This window comes from Rattus rattus, chromosome 4, assembly GCF_011064425.1.
Source record: "Rattus rattus isolate New Zealand chromosome 4, Rrattus_CSIRO_v1, whole genome shotgun sequence".
Lineage (NCBI taxonomy): Eukaryota > Metazoa > Chordata > Mammalia > Rodentia > Muridae > Rattus > Rattus rattus.
The window spans coordinates 165396871-165414339 of record NC_046157.1 but is presented as its reverse complement, the minus strand read 5'-3'; the positions used below and the strand labels follow the sequence as shown (position 1 = coordinate 165414339).

At 42.1% G+C, this 17469-nt stretch overlaps 2 protein-coding genes across 3 annotated transcripts in view; one reads left to right on the top strand and one right to left on the bottom strand.

The window, feature by feature from the left end:
• Positions 1-3555, bottom strand: part of Septin2 (septin 2) — a 33285-nt gene extending 29730 nt beyond the window's left edge. The window contains exon 1 of one of the 2 annotated variants that reach the window (XM_032901680.1): positions 3480-3555. The gene's annotated coding sequence lies outside the window, so the exon portion shown is untranslated. Of the gene's footprint in view, positions 1-3127; positions 3448-3479 lie in introns of those variants that run through there. The other variant, XM_032901681.1, reaches the window with a different exon arrangement.
• Positions 3556-3706: 151 nt separating this feature from the next.
• Hdlbp (high density lipoprotein binding protein) overlaps positions 3707-17469 on the top strand; it is a 70243-nt gene continuing 56480 nt past the window's right edge. Inside the window, exon 1 of the mRNA XM_032901675.1 lies at positions 3707-3833. The gene's annotated coding sequence lies outside the window, so the exon portion shown is untranslated. The remainder of the gene's footprint in view (positions 3834-17469) is intronic.

The window sequence follows — 17469 nt, the reverse complement described above, 5'->3', positions numbered from 1 at the left end:
TCAGGCTAAGAGGAGTATAGGCCTTCTATCTCTGAGAGACTGTCACAAGAAGATTATGAGTACAGATGTTCCAGATTGTGCTGGAACAAAAGAAAAAGAAAAAGAATTTTACAATATGATAATTTATTTGGTAAGGTGCTAAAAAAGGAGAGATGGTAAGTCAAGTCTTTCTAGCTGGCTGTGGTGGTGTGCCACTGTAATCTTAGCACTTAAAAGACAGGAGGATTGCAAACTGGAGGCCAGCTTGGACTACACAGGGAGACCATGTCTCAAAAACTGAAAGTTTCTTTCTGAATTGTGATTGTGTGTACTGTGTGTGTGTCTGGTACTTAGAGGAATAAGCCCCAGATTTCATGTACACTAGATAAGTGTTCTACAAATGAGTTCAAAGTTTTTCCTATTCCACTTAGGAATGGAAATAGGGGAAACACTTAGTAAGAATAAATTAAAAGGCAAACCAGAAAAAAAAAAAAAAAAAAAAAAAAAAAGGCAAACCAGGTGTGGTAACAGCACTGGAGGCTGAGGTTCAAGGATTACAAATTTGAGGCCAACATTCTGGAATAGTCTAGGCAACAAAGAAACCACGTCTCAAAACACAACAAAACTAAAATGCACAGAAACACATTTTAGGTTCTTTTTCTTGTTTGGTTTGAGACAGTCCTTACAATAAAAGCTCAACTTAAACTAGCAATCTTTTTTTTTTTTTTCTTTTTTCTTTTTTTTTTTTCGGAGCTGGGGACCGAACCCAGGGCCTTGCGCTTGCTAGGCAAGCACTCTACCACTGAGCTAAATCCCCAACCCCTTAAACTAGCAATCTTATTTCAGCCTCCTGAATGCTGAGATTACAGGGACGCAGCACTATATTTGGCTAGGAACAGATATAGAATTTAAAAAACAAACCCAAAACTATCAAGTCATTTTGTTTCTCCCAAATTGGTATAACTGATTCAATTCTAAACTGAAATCGCCATGGCATGTCTCCTTTCTTCAAGCACTGAGTAAAATAGCAGAAGGATAAATACTTGAGAATAGAAATGTGGATACTTGCCTTTACTACTATTTATATGTCATTTATTTCTAACCACCAGATACGGGAAACGTCATGGGTATCTTTCTACATCTCTGTATCTCCTTAGCTTACTGACCCAAGTCTGCAGCCATTTTGAGGTCCTAGGTCAGTTCAGACCAAAGAAGAGTAACTTCTATTAGCAGTTTGCTGTAAAGAGCACTGACTGCTCTTCCAGAGGTTCTGAGTTCAACTCCCAGCAACCATGTAAGTGGCTCACAACCATCTGTAATGGGATCCAATGCCCTCTTCTGGTGTGTCTGAAGGCAGTTTCGGTGTACTCATATACATAAAATAATAAATAAGTATCCTGATGCACAACACAAGCACAGAAGTGGAGAATACATACAATGATTCTTCAATACAGAGAAGGCCAGGCTATGAACTTGTTACCCTATACCCAAACACAACTTGTATTCACAATTTTGGTTTTAACCTAAAATTTACATTAAAGCATAACAAAAAAAATGAAAGCTGAAAGGGGAATACTGAATTTCTGAAGCACTTGGTTGGTTTTTAGTGAGAAAACCTTGATCCATTAACATACTGCTAGGTACAGATGGCAGATCAGTTAGATCCCCCACATCTAAGATATAAGGTCAAACTAAAATTTTATTCTCTCACCCTGCATTTTTCAGATGCCACAAGTTATTAGAAGTTCCTTACCCTTGACCCACAACTTCTTTATTTCAGAGAGTAACACTATCGCTCCAATTAAGAGACAAAAGATGACTAGATGAACAAAACTTATTTTTCCAAGTGGCATTTATAATAATGGAATACTCATAAATAGGAACCATCATTCATGTACACAAAATGTTGTATTTGTATACATTACCCCTAATCTCCAAAGACTTCTCAGTGTAGGATCCTGAAGAGCTTTTATCCAAAGTGCTGGGACTCTCCTTTGATTTGAGGACTGTACAAGCACTGGGACTCTCCTTTGATTTGAGGACTGTACAAGCACATTATGAAAGACAACCCTTTTAAAGGAGCTTGGGGCAGCAAGCCACAGTCAAAGGGAGCTGAATTACACTCATGAATGACAATAGAGGAAGGCCCCACCTCCTTTCCCTAGGTTACCCAACTAGTCCACAGTGAGAATCTCATCTCATTTTAAAAGCTCTTCTTCTTTACTGGGCTGTGGTGCTCTGAAGGGAAAAAAACTTCTAGATGGAAAAAATTGAAAAAAGGCAGGACAGCCCTTACAACTAAGAAAATCATCACCAAAATTAGATATAAAACCACACACTGACAGTTTGTATGGGTATTACAAAGAATTCCTGAATGGCACCTACCAAAAAAGCATCGTGAAGAAACAGCTTTTATGACCCCTACAAAACCCTGTTTTCCTTATGTTTACAAGACAGATTTAAAAATGTATCTGAGATACTAAAACAATTTTCGCTACGAAGGAAATACTTGAGGACCTAAGACTTAAATCCCTTGCTAGGCAGTAGGGACCCCAATACTTGACGCCAGAGAAACACCTAATCCGTCTAAAGGATATTGAATCCAGAGTCCTGAATAACAAGCAGCAATTAGGAAGGAACTACACAACAGATAAGGAGAAGACAGAGAATGTGCGAGTTTAACTACGCTCCAGACACGAGGAGTAAACTGGATTAAGGCCAGTCATAGAGGCCATAGTGGTTTGAACTAGAAGTTCTATGTGTTAAGAGTCTGGTAAGGTAGTACAGGACCAGGCAAGGCGCCACTAACAAATGAGGCCGGAAGATACAAAAGGGTCAGTCAGGCGTGGTCTGGGCCTACGGTCCGCTTCAGAGTTAGACTTCATCGCTTCTCCTTCAACGGCCTCCACTACACGTTCCCTTTCCCCGGTCACTTACACTGCTGCAGCCCTTTGTCTACCTCGGGGAAGGCCACAGCAGACAAGACCACTCTCTTCAATGAGCCTATCACTACCTCCAGTTGGAGAACTTCATTAACATCCCAGGATGACTAGTCTTTCACATCCTCAGGACGAAATGGCACCGTTAAGTGAGAAGATGACCACACAAGCACAAGTGCTTCGTAGATAGGAATCTAACACTGCCTCACCCAACTCCATTGGCCAACGTTAAACGCCCGACTCTCCACTACAGTATCTAGACTGTGCGCGGTAACTTCATAGGGGCCAGCCACGCCCGCCCCGACGTCCTGAACCTGGCCAGTAGAATCACCCAGATGGGGGCCGCCTGTCCAGTTGTCCTCAAAGTGACGACGCCGGCCAGGCATCCATCGCTGGAGCCACGGACTAAGGGCGCGGCCGCCCCTCCCCCACGCGCTCCACTTCCGTACCCGTTATCACCGCCTGAGCGGCCGGGGCGAGGAGAGAACTCTAGCACTTCCTCTGGACCGCCAGCCCGACTCGAGCCCGCGCGACAGTGGGTTCACATTTCTCCACACTTACCCGCTAACACGCCGGAGAATGCCCGTCAGACAACAGCACGGACCTGCCCCGCCCAGCAGCGCGCGCGAACAGATTGCGTCATCGCGCCGTCCCGCCCCTTGCCAACTCCTTCCTGGGCCCCGAGTAGTCCCCTCCCCCGCGGTTGCTAGCAGAGCGCAAGCGTGGACAGGATCCTCTCGTCCGCCTCTGCGCAGGCGCTGTGCCCCTCCCACGGCGGTTGGCCATATAGAGGCTGGGGGCGGGGGGAGGTCAAGCGTAGCCTCTTCTCCTTTACCAAGATGGCGTCTTGTTCCTGTTTCGCCACAGTTCCTACCTTATGAGCTTGGATTCCTCACGCTAATAAAAGAGGAGCAGGTAATGAGATTATCCGCTTTGTGGGAAACTAGAGTTGGGGAAAGGATATTTATTAGGAAGGAATGAGGTGTCCACTGAGAGCGAGAGACAACCGGGGGCGGGCAGGTGGAAGCGTGAGTGCGGAGCAATGAAGGGGAGGGAGCCCTTTGCCTCTGCCCTTTCCTCCAGGAAGATGGCGGCAGCACCGAGCTAGGAGCACCGAGCGGGGATAGGCAGGCGCCTCTGACTTGCCGGCGGGCATCTCTAGCCGCCTCCCGGGCCGTCTCTATGGCAGGCTGTCATCCCGGTATTGGCTACGTGCTGGTCACGTGGGTTTGACCCCACCACCACGCACACCATAGAGTGGTGCTTGTCCCTGGGGACGTGGCCTTCCTGTGTGGTCGTGAGCCCGTGCCCCGCGGGGGAGGGCGGAGCCGGCACGGCCCCCTACCCTCTTTCAGTCTGGGGCGGGCGGTGAGATCTGCGGCATTCCCTGCTCGCTGCGACCGGCTTGAAGCTAGCTGGGAAGGTGCAGTACTGGGCTGCGGCCTGGCTCGGTTGTCCTTCCCTCTATCCCAGGAGGTCCCCTAGCTGGTCAGCGATCGTAAACTCCTACCTAGGCCTTGCAGCAAGGCCTTTCTATAGGAAAACACCCTAGAGTACCTCGCCTGAGAAGAGAGCCATCGCGCGACCCTAGTGGGTGATGCGTACAGTATCGGTATTCCAAGCTGTTTTGACACATGCCTTGTTGTGAGGAGGTGTTTTTTGTGCGTTATTACTTTGAAAAGTATTCCGGTGCTCGAGGCTACACTGTATATCCTGTCTGAATTAGAAGGTTGAAGGTTCGACTGGGCATGGTGTTTGCATACGGTAGAACTGTGAACCGAAAGAGGCTGACTTGGGTTTTATTATGCTTACAGACAAGGATAAAATCTGGGGAAAACTGGAGGGTTATAATCTTCATTTATAACTTGGCTCGCCCTTCAGCTTTGGGTTTTGCTCCATAGTCACCTTAAGCCCTCAAGCAATGACTTCACATATTTTTTGGTGTCCGTTTAAAGAGTCACTTTTTTAGCAAGTAACTTTCCGAAACCCTGTTAAGTCAGTCACAGAATTTTGTTTGAGGCTAGTAGTAGCCATACTCTACAAGCTAAATTTTTATTATGGAAACAGATGTGAATATGGAAACACTGGGTGAAACCTATTGCTTATGCTTAGGTTTTGAACATTTAAAGTACCCATAGGCTAAAATATTAATTATGTTAGATACTGGGATACTTAAAAGCAGTTCTTTAATGTAGCTGAAAGGGGCTTTGGGTTTTTGTTTTGTTTTGAAGTGAATTACTACTTATGGATTCAAAACAACTCTTAACCTATTATGACAGCTTTAAATTTAGAGAAAATGGAACCTATCTTTCCCGTTTCAGGAATAGTATTTGAAAGCCACAGTTAAGCAATTTCCAATGGCGCCCAAGCTTTATTGGGAGCATTGGTTATGAGTCCTGCACTGCTTAGAGCCTTGCTTCATCTTGAGAAAGCTGAAAGAGCTCAGCTGAGAATAGACAGGGACACACACAAGCAGATCCTTATCTTTTCCTCTTTTGTGGGCAGGCTGGCTTCTCAGTGACCAAATGGACTTTCCAGTACATTTCTTTTAGTTTTATTTTGATCTTCTAAATTTCTAATGTCAGCCTAATAACCTCATTTCTTTAAAATTTTTCATTAAAAAATAGGGTGCCACACACAGGGATTCTGGGAATAGATAGAAAAAAATCATTTTTCCTTTTGTCTAGCTCTTTATGGTTTACTGCAGAAGATACACTTGTGAAAGAAAGCTGATTTTGCAGGCTGATTTGTGCCATAATGGAAATAATTAAAAGAAATAGAAAATAGACTATGATTACTTATTGGAAAGCCCATTGTGGAAATGTGTAAAAGAGATAGGAAGTAGATTATGATTGCTTGTTGAAAAGCCTTCATAAAGAATGTGAGTAAATCAGTACACCTGTGACCCAGCACTTTGGATTTGAAGACAGAAAGATCAGGAGGTCAGCATCAGCCTCTTTTTTTTTTTTTTTTTTTTTTTTCCCCCGGGGCTGGGGACCGAACCCATGGCCTTTCGCTTGCTTGGTGAGGGCTCTACCGCTGACCTAAATCCCCAACCCCGGCATCAGCCTCTTCTACATAGTGAGTTTAAGGTCTGCTTGTCCTACAGGATACCCTGCCTCACCCCTGTCCTCCCAAAAAAAGATTATGGTCCTTGAACTGGGGTTTAAAGAATGGTTAAAGAGCATTTTCAGGCGAGTCGGCAGGATGGAGTGTTGTAAACAGAAAGAGTAGGATAGGGAAAGCGTAACGCTATAGCCAGTGGCACACAGCAAACCGTTGAGGATTGGACAAACATATGGCCAATTTCTTGAATGGCAGAGGGCTTAGCTGAGATTATATGAGAACATCGTCATGTCATATATTCAGTACCTTCTCAATCTGACAGATTGGACAGGATAATGACCATTGGGATGACCTATGATATTTTGTAAGATAGATTCTTCATTATTGCCTTCTATGTGAAAGATATTTACCCTAGTGTCTTGAGCAGAGAACATGCTTTTTTTTGTTTTTAATTTTTTGACAACTTCTCACATAAATATTATTTATCTTGATTATATCTGCCACTTTTCACTCTTCGTGAATAACCCCCCTCTTTTTTAAGTAACCCACTGAGTTCAGTTAGTGCTTTTTGTATGAACATGGAGAACCTACTAGCAACCACAACCAGGAAATAAAATTGACACCACCGCTATCCTCCAGTGGGCATCTATTGCCCATAACTCCTTAGCTGTGTGGACTTTCATGACTCCCCTATCCCATCCATACTGAAATTGACTGGCTTAATGTTGTGCGGGTAACGTGTGCTGCTCTGAGTTTGGGATTGTAAAGGCCATGTCCCATCCAGCAGGCAGTACTTCACAGTACTCCTCTCCACCTTCTGACTCATTATTTCTGACTCCCTTTTTGCAATGTTCCCTGAGTCTCAACTGGGAAGGGGTGTTGATAGAGACACCCATTTAGGGCTAAGTATTCAACACGTTTTTTAAGCTCTCTTCTCATTTTGGATTTTAAAAAATCCTTTATCTTAGACTAACAAAAAAGTGACTGTTCTTTATGTCATTAAAGACTACACTTAAATAGTGTTCATCATGAAGATTTCAAAGATTGAGGGGTCTCTCATTTTTAGTTGTACAGATAAATACTATTTGAGGTGTATTTTAAAACTTTAACTAAATCCTTAAGAAGCTCATTCTTCTGAGAATAATATTTTAAAACCAGGAAATAAATGAAAAATGTAAAAAAAAAAATTTAAAAACCAAAGTGCACATTTGTTATCACTTGGTTTAAATGAACTAAAAGTCTTCCCTTAGGAAGGTAAATGTAAGTCCATTCTTCTCATTACACCTAACATGATATATCATAAATTTTAGATTTAGAAAACAGCTACAGGGCTGGAGAGAAAGCTCAGAGCATTTTCTGCTTTTACAGAGGACTTGGATTCAGTTTCCAGCACCCAGGTGGCTCTTCTCATCTGTCTGAAACTCCAGTTTCAAGGAATCTGACATCTTCTGGCTCTCAGGGTGCCAGGCAAAAACATGGAGTTACTATATGCAAGTCTTACGCACATAAAATAAAAAGAAATCTTTGAAAAGAAACAGCTACGAACCAGGAATGGTAGAAGATACATGTCTATAATTCTAGCACTTGGGAGGCTGATCAAGTAGATGAGAGATTCAAGGCCAGGCTAGCCCACAGAGCATGACTATGCCTTCTCATACTTGATTTCAGAAGCTCTGTTTGTGGGGACAGAAAAAGATGCAACACTCTTGATGAGTCGTAGCCACACTTAGTCAAGTTCTTGTCCTGAGTTCTTTTAGACAGCGAAGGTGCTATGACACTGGCAAGGTCTAGTCCCTATTGGCTTGGTTCCTATGTCATCCTCTCTGTTTTTCTTCATGGCTCTTGTGCTTTTCAGTGATAGCTTGTTGCCTGATTCATAATATACTGCAGTTAGATTTCCTTTCTGTGGCGCATTTACATGTAGCAAATGTTTTGAACCATTTCTGCTGAATTGAGAGACTCCTGTGTATTCAAAGTGGGCTGGCAAACTAATTTTCTCCCTCTGAATCTCTGTCTTTTGGTGTCACTGGTCCATGGGTGTTTTTGCTGACATAGGCCATCTCCATATATTCATTCAACCCAGGGTACATATGTATACATGTGTGGGTAAACACAAGATAAAAAGGTGTAATCTCCCAGCATTTGGGCAGTTGGAGCAGGAGGATTAAGAGTTTAAGCCTTGTTACTCTTAGCTACATGCTGAATTCATGGATACGATGGACTTTTTAAAAGTTATAAATAATGCTTCAGTAAACAAAAGTCTCATAACTTAAGCAAGAGGCAAAATGGTTATTTTTACATGTTGTGTAATTAGTTAGTTGATAAATTAGTCAAAGCTGTTGGTAACAAATTTTTAAGTGAATATCTACAAATTTAGAGTTATTTCTTTTTTTTTTTTTTTTTTTTTTTTTTTGAGATAGTATCTCTGTGTCTCTGTGTACCCTGGCTGTCTTGAAACTCTCAATGTAAACTATGCTGGCCTGCTTCTGCCTCCTGAGTGCTGGGACCAAAGTCATGTGCCACTGTACCCGGCTGTCCTGGTACTTACACGGTAGACCAGGCTGATCTCAAACTCAGAGATCTGCTTGCCTCTGCCTCCTAGCATTAGTAGTTAGTTTAGCAAAGCAATAGAAGTAAGTTCCTCCCTAGAGCCTATGATTGTCAGCTTCTGACCACGTTTACTTTATCAGGTCTGAATTTTTTCAATGTATCCAGAAGTAATTGGTTGCCTATATAACTTATTTGCCAGTGAAGGACTATTGCATGTATCTTCCCTGGAAGATTGATATTATAGCATTCAGGGCTGGGTGCAAGGATACAATTGATGCATGTCCCCCACCCTACTCTCTGTGTAACACCCAGTACTATGAAAGCTAGTCAGCAGGAAGTTTTCAGATTGTTTCCAGCTTGGTTATATTATGTCCAGCATCCAAAATGTGAGAGCATAAATTTTTGATTTATATTTGTGATAGCCCCTTGAGTATGCATTCTTCCCATTATCCAAGTGGTGATTGGCAAGTGTTTGCCTTATCAGTTAAGCTATAACAGGCTCTGAAAGAAATCTGTCAGGCCTCTGTTTTCTCAGTTGCTAAGTGGTAGCAATACTTTGTCTAAGATAAATGGAAAGATTTAATCAAGTTTATTTAAAAAAAAAACAAAAAACAGAGAACCACAAACAATCCCTTAGATTGTAAAATCACAGCAGTTTGTATTTGGAAACCAAGAAAATGAAACTTTTTTATGTCTATAACATTTTAAGAAATGGTTACATGTTATTTTGAGCTAAAGCAGAATTTATTTTTTCTAATTTCTAGAATAATAAATATTTTAATGATGGGATCTCATTTGGATTGTTATTCCAGACTTGTTGAAGTTTTCTGTGTACCGTTAGTGGTAAACAAGGTGAGAAGACAAGTTGGGTATCTTGACCTTACAGAGCTTGATTCTTACATAGCATTACACTGACCATAACTACTTTCCCTTACTACTTTATTTTATTTTATTTTTTATATTTCATTACATCCATTCATACACATCTGAGTGTATTGAGAGAGAGAGAGCACATGTGCATGCATGCATGTATGTGTACATGCCACAGTGTACATTTGGAGGTCAAGATGACTTGCGAGAGTTCTTTCCTTCCAGCACATAGATCCCGGTCCCAGGTCATCAGGCTAGGTGGCTAGACGCCCGCTGAGTAGCTGAGATGATGTCTCACTCTGTAGCCCAGGCCACTGTGGTGCTCACTGTGTAATTCTAGCCTCCCAGTCGCAGGGATTCGAGGTGTGTATAGCCACTTTCCCTTACTAATTTTTCTTGGTACTGGTAGGAATTTTAAAATTAAAATTTTATTCAAAATCAAGTTTATATCTTCATGTAGTTTAAAGTTAAATCCTAGAAAGGCCAAAGATACCAATATTCTTCCCCCCGCTTACAGTTCCAATCTCGTGTAGAGGGCTCACTTAGTAGTTTCTTCATTTTCCAATTTGGAAGAGCTGTCTGACTTCTAACTAACCACCATGATTCCTATATCGTGTCTTCACTTAGCTGAGAGTAAGTGAGAAGTTTCTAGCACACACACACCCCCAGTTCTGTCATTTTTATGCAGAAAGATTGGTAGCTACTTAGACTGGGTTTATCCATAATTTGATTAGTTCAGTATTTATTTAATGTTTATATTTTACTGCCTAGTACAATTTATAGCTAGGCCAAATGGTATAAAGTTAGGTTATTATACATCTAGTTTGCTGAACTTTTTCAGTTTTCTTGTCTCTAAAATCCAATTCCACATTCTCCCCCAGTTCTTGAATTATGTTAATAATTAATAAACATAATTCCTTTTATCTAATGAAATGGTGTTCTGCTTATTTCATTTAGAAGATTTATTATCATTTTACACATATGAGTGTGTGCCTGCTTATGTGTATGTATATATACCACATGTGTGTGGTGCCTATGGCGTCTAGAAAAAAACATCTGATACTTTGAAACTGGAGTTACAAAGGATTGTGAGTGGTCATGTGGATGCTAGGAACCAAACCTGGATCCTTTGCAAGAGCAACAAGTGCTCTTAACCTCTGAACCATCTCTCCATGCCATCCTACCTTGTTTCATTTTTAATCAATCTATTCTAGTGCCTGTGACTTTGCCTGTTCTTGGCATCTTCCTATGGCTCTTGATACCTTCTGTGATGGCAGCTTGGTTTTCAGGAACCCAAGTCCACTCCTTTCTGTGTTTTACTTAAATTTGGTGAGGGGCATCCTCTGGTAGTTGTCATATAGTAGTTGTAAGAGCTTGAGCATCTGAAAGTCTTTTTTCTGCCTTATTTTCTATATGAGATTTGGGGCATGTTTTCCTCTGAGCTTCAGAACAGCACTCCTGTGGGGCTGTTTTCATCCTGTCTCTTGTGTCGGTCCTCTTCACTCTGAACGTCATGCTTTTTTCTGCTGGACTTTTTTCTTGGTTTATCACTTTGGATTCTTCCCATATACTTTATTGTTCTTTTGAGAATTCTCTTGGTACTTCCAAGTTAGCATTGCAACTTTTCTAGATTTTCTACTACCCCTAATTAAAAATTTAACTTGGTAGATCAGAATTCCATGTATGGGGGTACAAAATGAGGTTATGACTGATGAAAACAGTGTGCAGTAATAGAATATGGCTGATTAGCATTCAGCACTCAAGTACTTCATCATTTTGTGATTAAAAAGTATTCGACATTTACTCTCAAGAGTTTCAGAATGTATGCTATCTTATTTACTGAGTTTGTAATACAATACAATCTTTATTGACACTTTGTACCTTCAGCTTTCATGTCCTTCCTGGAAAATGTTCTCAAATTTATCTCGTAACCCTTTTGCTGAACTCTTTGAAGAGCTTTCTTTACTCTTTGTATTTCTATTTTAGAACTCTTCATATTTTGTCTCTTGGGTGCTGTACCTCTAGATATACTATAGATATTCTAAGTTTTCTTTACCTCAAAGTCACTGTTTGCTTCAGGCTACTTTATGTTTCTTTTGAGTTTGTTTGTTTTTACCTTTTCCAGAGCCTTTTCTGGACTTATCCAGTCTTGCTCTTTGCTGCCTACCAGTGTGTCAGAGAGCCTCTGATCCTGTGGTCCTGCCTTGCCTAGGGCAGTACTCACTATAGAGCAGTTGGCAGGACTGTCTCCTTTGAGCATCCTAACAGCTGATAACCCTCCTTTCAAAGGCTGTACTTCCCTGATTAGAGAAAACAGTGACAGCCTTTGGGGAGGACAGCTGTCTAGCTCTACAAAGTTCCATGTGACTCGAGGTCATGCTCAAGTTCTTAATTTTATATCCAACCCAGGATGCTGCTGCTCTTAGGCAGGTTGTGCTGTCTTCTGCATTACTGATGAAAGATTCAGCTCTTTCTGATCAAGTTTCCATGTCTAGCCTCTTAAATTTTGAAGTTCTTATTTCTATTCAGGCTTGGTGTTGTCATTTTAATAGTACTGCAGAAAGGAGTACTAGAAAATGTACTCCTGCCACATGCAACTGCTATAGGAGGAGGAATAAAACCAGGACAGTTCCCTTGTGCTGTCACAGAGGCCACATGTGAGTGTGTGGAGACAGGCATGTCAGTTACAGTCAAGAATGGGGGAGGGAATAATAGCGTCATAGGGTTAGAGCAGAAGACAATAACCATTGGACAGAAGCTACTTGGGGGAAGCTTGCTAATGGAGTGACACCTGTTTCAAGCCTGCAATGAGTGGATGAGCTGTGGACAGCCCTTTGAAAAGATTCTAAGTGTGATGAATAGGAATTACAAAAGCATGGGGTAGGAACGTGATTGGAGTGCTGGAGAAATACGGGACATGAGGTCCTAGAAGACAATACAGAGCACAGCCAAGTGTGTGGGTGAAGAGCTGTAGGTCAAGGAGTGAGGCAAGCAGACCTTGAGGCCCTTGGTAATGAATGCCTTCGAAGACCTGCTGCAGAGTCATTGGTGGTGGTGATAGTTTTCCCATCAGCCTAGGAGTCTGTGCTTTACTCTCTCCTTCTGAGGAGGCCCCAGGGTGAATGCAGTTGGTAAGGAACAGCATGGTCTATATCTTTGCCTTTCATTTCTTGCTCTGCCTAACCTGGCACTGTCTCACATTCTACCACCTACCCAAAGGCTGTGTGTCCTCCAAAACCATACCACTTGTGACTTCTCTTGCAACTAAAATCACCTTCTTGGAGATATGCCCCCTCTGCAAATAGGATGAGTTGATGTTTATAAATGCAGTAGAACTGGAACAGGCTGAGGCTTTTCAGATGGTCAGCCTAGGCTTCTCTTACTAGTTGGAAAAGTTGTGTTTTTCAGTAATATTTTCTTACAAGGTTTGCTTTGGTAGCCTTCAGCAATACTATTTTAAGCTTACAACTTGAATTTCACTTCAGATCATCATTCTTCTGTTTACTCCTGCTCTGTTGCCTGACTATGGGCATTGTGTCTTAAGAAATGTGTATTGCACCACTCTGATAGGAAGCCGGAGAGATTATATAATGTAGGCTTCATAGTTCAGAAATTCAGATGCAGCTGGAGAGGTGGCTTAGCAGTTAAGAGCTACATGGACTGCTTTTCTCTCTGTCTTGAATTCAGCTCCTACCATCCATGTCAAGCAATTCACAACTGCTTTTAATTCCAGTTTCTGGAGGACCCAAGCCCTCTGGCCTCGGTGAGCACCAGCATTCGTGTGTGCATATCTACACACCGATACATACCCCAAATTAAAATTAGCAAAAATAAATTAAAATTCAGATGGCAGACAAACTAAGTGAGATTTCAACCTAATAGTAAAAGAATTTCCGTAAAGTTGTATTTTGTACACATCAGACTGGGAAGAATGGACATAATCATCTTAGTTATTATCAAGGTGACAGGATGGTTCACAGATTGTAACTAGACATTTGAGCTCATTAGAAAGGCAGTTTTATTCTGGCAGTGCAAATTGATACATTGCCTTAAAAAAATGTATTTTTCAGGAATCTGACCTAAGGAGACTCTGGCCCAACTGAACAGAGACCTTCCTTTCTTTTTTTCCACTCCTTTCCCTTGGAAGAAGCTCACTGAGTAGCCCAGGCCAGACTCAAGTTCTTGTTTCTCCTGCCTTGGGCTCCCAAATGCTAAAATTAAAGCTATGAGCCACCACAGCCAGCTGAAGAATTTCCTCTTCAGCATTTTAGGTAGTTAACAGCAAGACAAACAACCCAAAAAATACAAGCTCACCAGGAGTGGCGGTGCACATCTTTAATTCCAGCACTTGGGAGGCAGAGGCAGGTGGACCTCTGAGCTCCAAGGCTAGCCAGAGCTATGTAATGTGACTCTGGATACAGAAAAAGTACAAGCTACTGAGGAGTTCCATCAGCAGGGAAGTTATTGTTATGTTTAGTCCATTTAACATGCAGTTGGTAAGAAGCGAGTTAGAGTTAGGCAAGTCCTAGAAAGGCAGTGTGACCTATTTATATATGGATATAGGTGTGGCAAATGGTAGGTGTATGTAATGAGATCTTGTTTTTATTTAGGCCATGTATTTGGAGATGTTTCTTAAAGCATATATAAGGAACCAGGTAGAGTGGCACATGCCTTTAATTCCAGCATTGGGAAGGAAGAGACAAGCAGATCTCAGTGAGTTTGAGGTCAGCCTAATCTACACAGTGAGTTCCAGGACAGCCAGAGCTACATAATGAGACCATGTCTCAGAAAACCAAAGAGCAAAAGAAAGGAAGGAAGACAGACAGGCAGACAAACCTGGGAGAGTGTCAGTTTTTACATAGCTCTGTTGAATTGTATTGCTTAATGATAAAAATTAAATTTCTTGATAGACTATTCTTACAGCATCAACACATCAATACCATTGTGCTACAAATTAATATCAATGCATTAATTCTACCAGTGTTAACCAAGCCAGTATTAATGTAGCCCCTCCTGTCCTATCTCAGGCCCTGCTATGGGCAGAAGACTCTCGGGATTGATAGGCTTTGCTGTGACAGCAGGCTACATCTAGAATGACTAAAGGTAGGATTACTGATGCAGAAGCCACATGCTTGTTCGTGACTGTGAGCAACCATTGTGAGTTCTTTTCAAATAAGTTTCTGAAAATTCTCTTAAGATTTGCCCTTTTTATACCCATGTGTCATTCACAGAAATACCTAAGGGTAGACACAACAGTATTTGGTTTCTTAGGTTAGATTCGGACTGCTAGACCTTGTTTCTTTATCCCTGACTGGATGAAGGTCTGAGGTATATTCCCTGAAGACCTGCGTTTAGCTTTGGACCTATTATTTTTTATTAGTTTTGAGAAAGGGGCTTGCTGTATATGCCATGTTGGCCTTCAGCTCACGGTAGCTCCAATCAGACTGGCCTTGAGCTCTCGAGTGATTCCCTCCTGATACAGCAGAGCACAGCTAAGTGCTGAGATTACAAGTGAGGGCTTCACTCTATACCCTTGGCTGGCCTGGAGCCTTCTGTGTAGACTAGGCTAGCTTTGAACTCAAGATCCTCCTGCCTCTGTTTCACAGTTGCTAGGACTGAAAGTGTTTATCACCATGTCCAGCTTCTGCTTTCTTGATACAGATTCTCTGTCTGAACCTGGATCTCACACATTTGCTGAAGTGGCTGGCCATGGAGCTCCTGGAATCAGCCTGCCTCGCCCTCCAAATCTGAGTGCTGGTGTTGTGAGTGCTGTGTGTGGCTTTCATGTGTGTGTTGGGGATCCACGCAAAGGTCCTCAAGTTTACATTTTAATAAATGGACCATCTCCCTAGTTTAAAAGTAAAGAAATGAGTCTCTGAGAGGGTTTATTTAAGCTCTGGGATCTCAGAATATTTGATTAACTCAATTCATTAGAAATTTAGCTTAAGGGGTTGGGGATTTAGCTCAGTTGTAGAGCGCTTGTCTAGGAAGCGCAAGGCCCTGGGTTCGGTCCCCAGCTCCGGAAAAAAAAAAAAAGAAATTTAGCTTAAGATTTATCATTTTAAGAGTGATACATTGACCTAATAATCACTTGTATAGTATTCAGCGTTGTGGTCCATTTCAAGAGCGAAGCCCGGCGTAGTGAATGCAGGTCCTAGTGCCTATGAAGCACAGGCAAGAGGATCTCTAGTGTGAGTTTAAGGCCAGCTTCATCTATGTGTGTAGTGAGTTCTAGGACAGCCAGGATGCATGAGTGAAACGAAAGCTTCACTTGCTAGACATGTGATGAACACCTGTAATCTCCCTATGCTTGAGAGTCTGAGATAGGAGATTGTGAGTTTGCAGCCAGCCTAAGCCACTTAGCAAAAGCTTATCTCAGAAATAAACAAAACAAGACCAAAGAAACACCTTACCTGTAAAACTTGTGTTTATTGCTTCTTTATTCTCAGTAACAGTTCTCAGCTAGGACAAATTGTCTACAGTGCTTGGAGACCTTTGGTAGTCATAACTAAATGGTGCTTCTAGACTCTCGTGGTGAAAATTGTAAATAGTTGATGTCCTACAATGCACAGGACAGCCCCACAAAGATTATCTGATCTAAATGCCAGTAGTGCTGTCATTGCGAAGCTCTGTCGCACAGGGTCAGTTGGTAAAATCTTGTCATCATCAGCTCTCTTTTTCACTCAGGGAAATAGAAAGAACCTGGTGGAGAGCAGCTGTGGTTTGGTGCTATGTCGCCTGCAGTATAGATGTTCTCAGGGATGATGTTGGTAACAGGACATCTGCACTGCTTACCTTTGCTGGGTTTGGGTTAAGCAATGTGTATAAACACACTTAATCCTCACAGTGACTCTAACAGGTACAGGAGAGGAGACAGGTATAGGGAATCAGGGAGTCAAGATTTGCAATTTTTTTTTCCCCTTTGGCTTGTTTTCATCCTCACTTTTTTCTTTTGTTTTGTTTTGTTTAGAGACAGGGTTTCTCTGTGTAGCCCTGGCTATCCTGCAGCTTGTTCTGTAGACCAGGCTGGCCTCAACTCAAGAGATCCTGCCTCTCAAGTGCTGGGAAGGTGTGTACCCCCTCTACCCTGCTTATACTCTACATTTAGAAGTTAACAAATTTAAATATTCAGTCACAGTTCCCTAATGAGTGTCTTCAGAGCCTCTCTAAAGTTTCAAGGTAATGTCCACACCATTGTTTTTCTAGTCCAGGAGTGAGGACAGTCAGGTCTTTGAATAAATATTCAGTTCCAAAATACCCATTGTAGAATTGTCTTGTGTCCCTCAGCCAGCAAACACTCATCTTTCACCAAGTATACATTCCTAGGTAGGTTTCTGGTAGGGAATGAGCACATCAAGAGTCTCAGTCCTAAGGCCATCATGTACTCAAAGCCTGTCTTTACAGTAACCTGCTGCTGCTTCACACTGGAAGCAAGACTTGTAGTCCAGACTACCAGCCACATTATTGTTTCTGTCATTCTCTTAGTGATCTAGCTGCAGTGATTCAAGCCACATCCTGTCAACCCCGCTCTAGATAAGGATAAGATATTGATGAACATTTTCTTGTCAGGAGCACCATGTCTTAACTGGGTAGCCAAATTATCAAGGATACTAGTATGTGTTTGAGGGGATAAACAGGATACTGTTAATTTGTATGTCTTCCAACTGACTTTTTGATGAATTAGAGTGGGCTTTTGGGCTCTGGATCTGAGTTCCAAGCTCTGGGAAAATGCTTGCTCTATATATGTAGACATACTCTAGTCCGAAGGCCATCAAGTGACGTCGGTGCACAGCTCTCTCAGGTTTATGTGTCCTAGGATTAATAAGTCTCTTGAAGTCCAGGTGTGCTTGTGAGTGCGTTCTGTGGCTGAACTCAGGTCCTCAGGGCAGTCTCCTTTGACACCATTCTTTGGTTGTTAGGAACTGTGTTGCTTGATGGTATGTGACTCTCTGTTCTGCAGCAAGGTTAGTCCTGCCTCTTCTCACTTCTTACCCCTTTCTATGCTAATCACCTTCATTAGCATAATTCCTTTGCCCTTCTGACATCCTTTTCCAGGGGTGGGGAG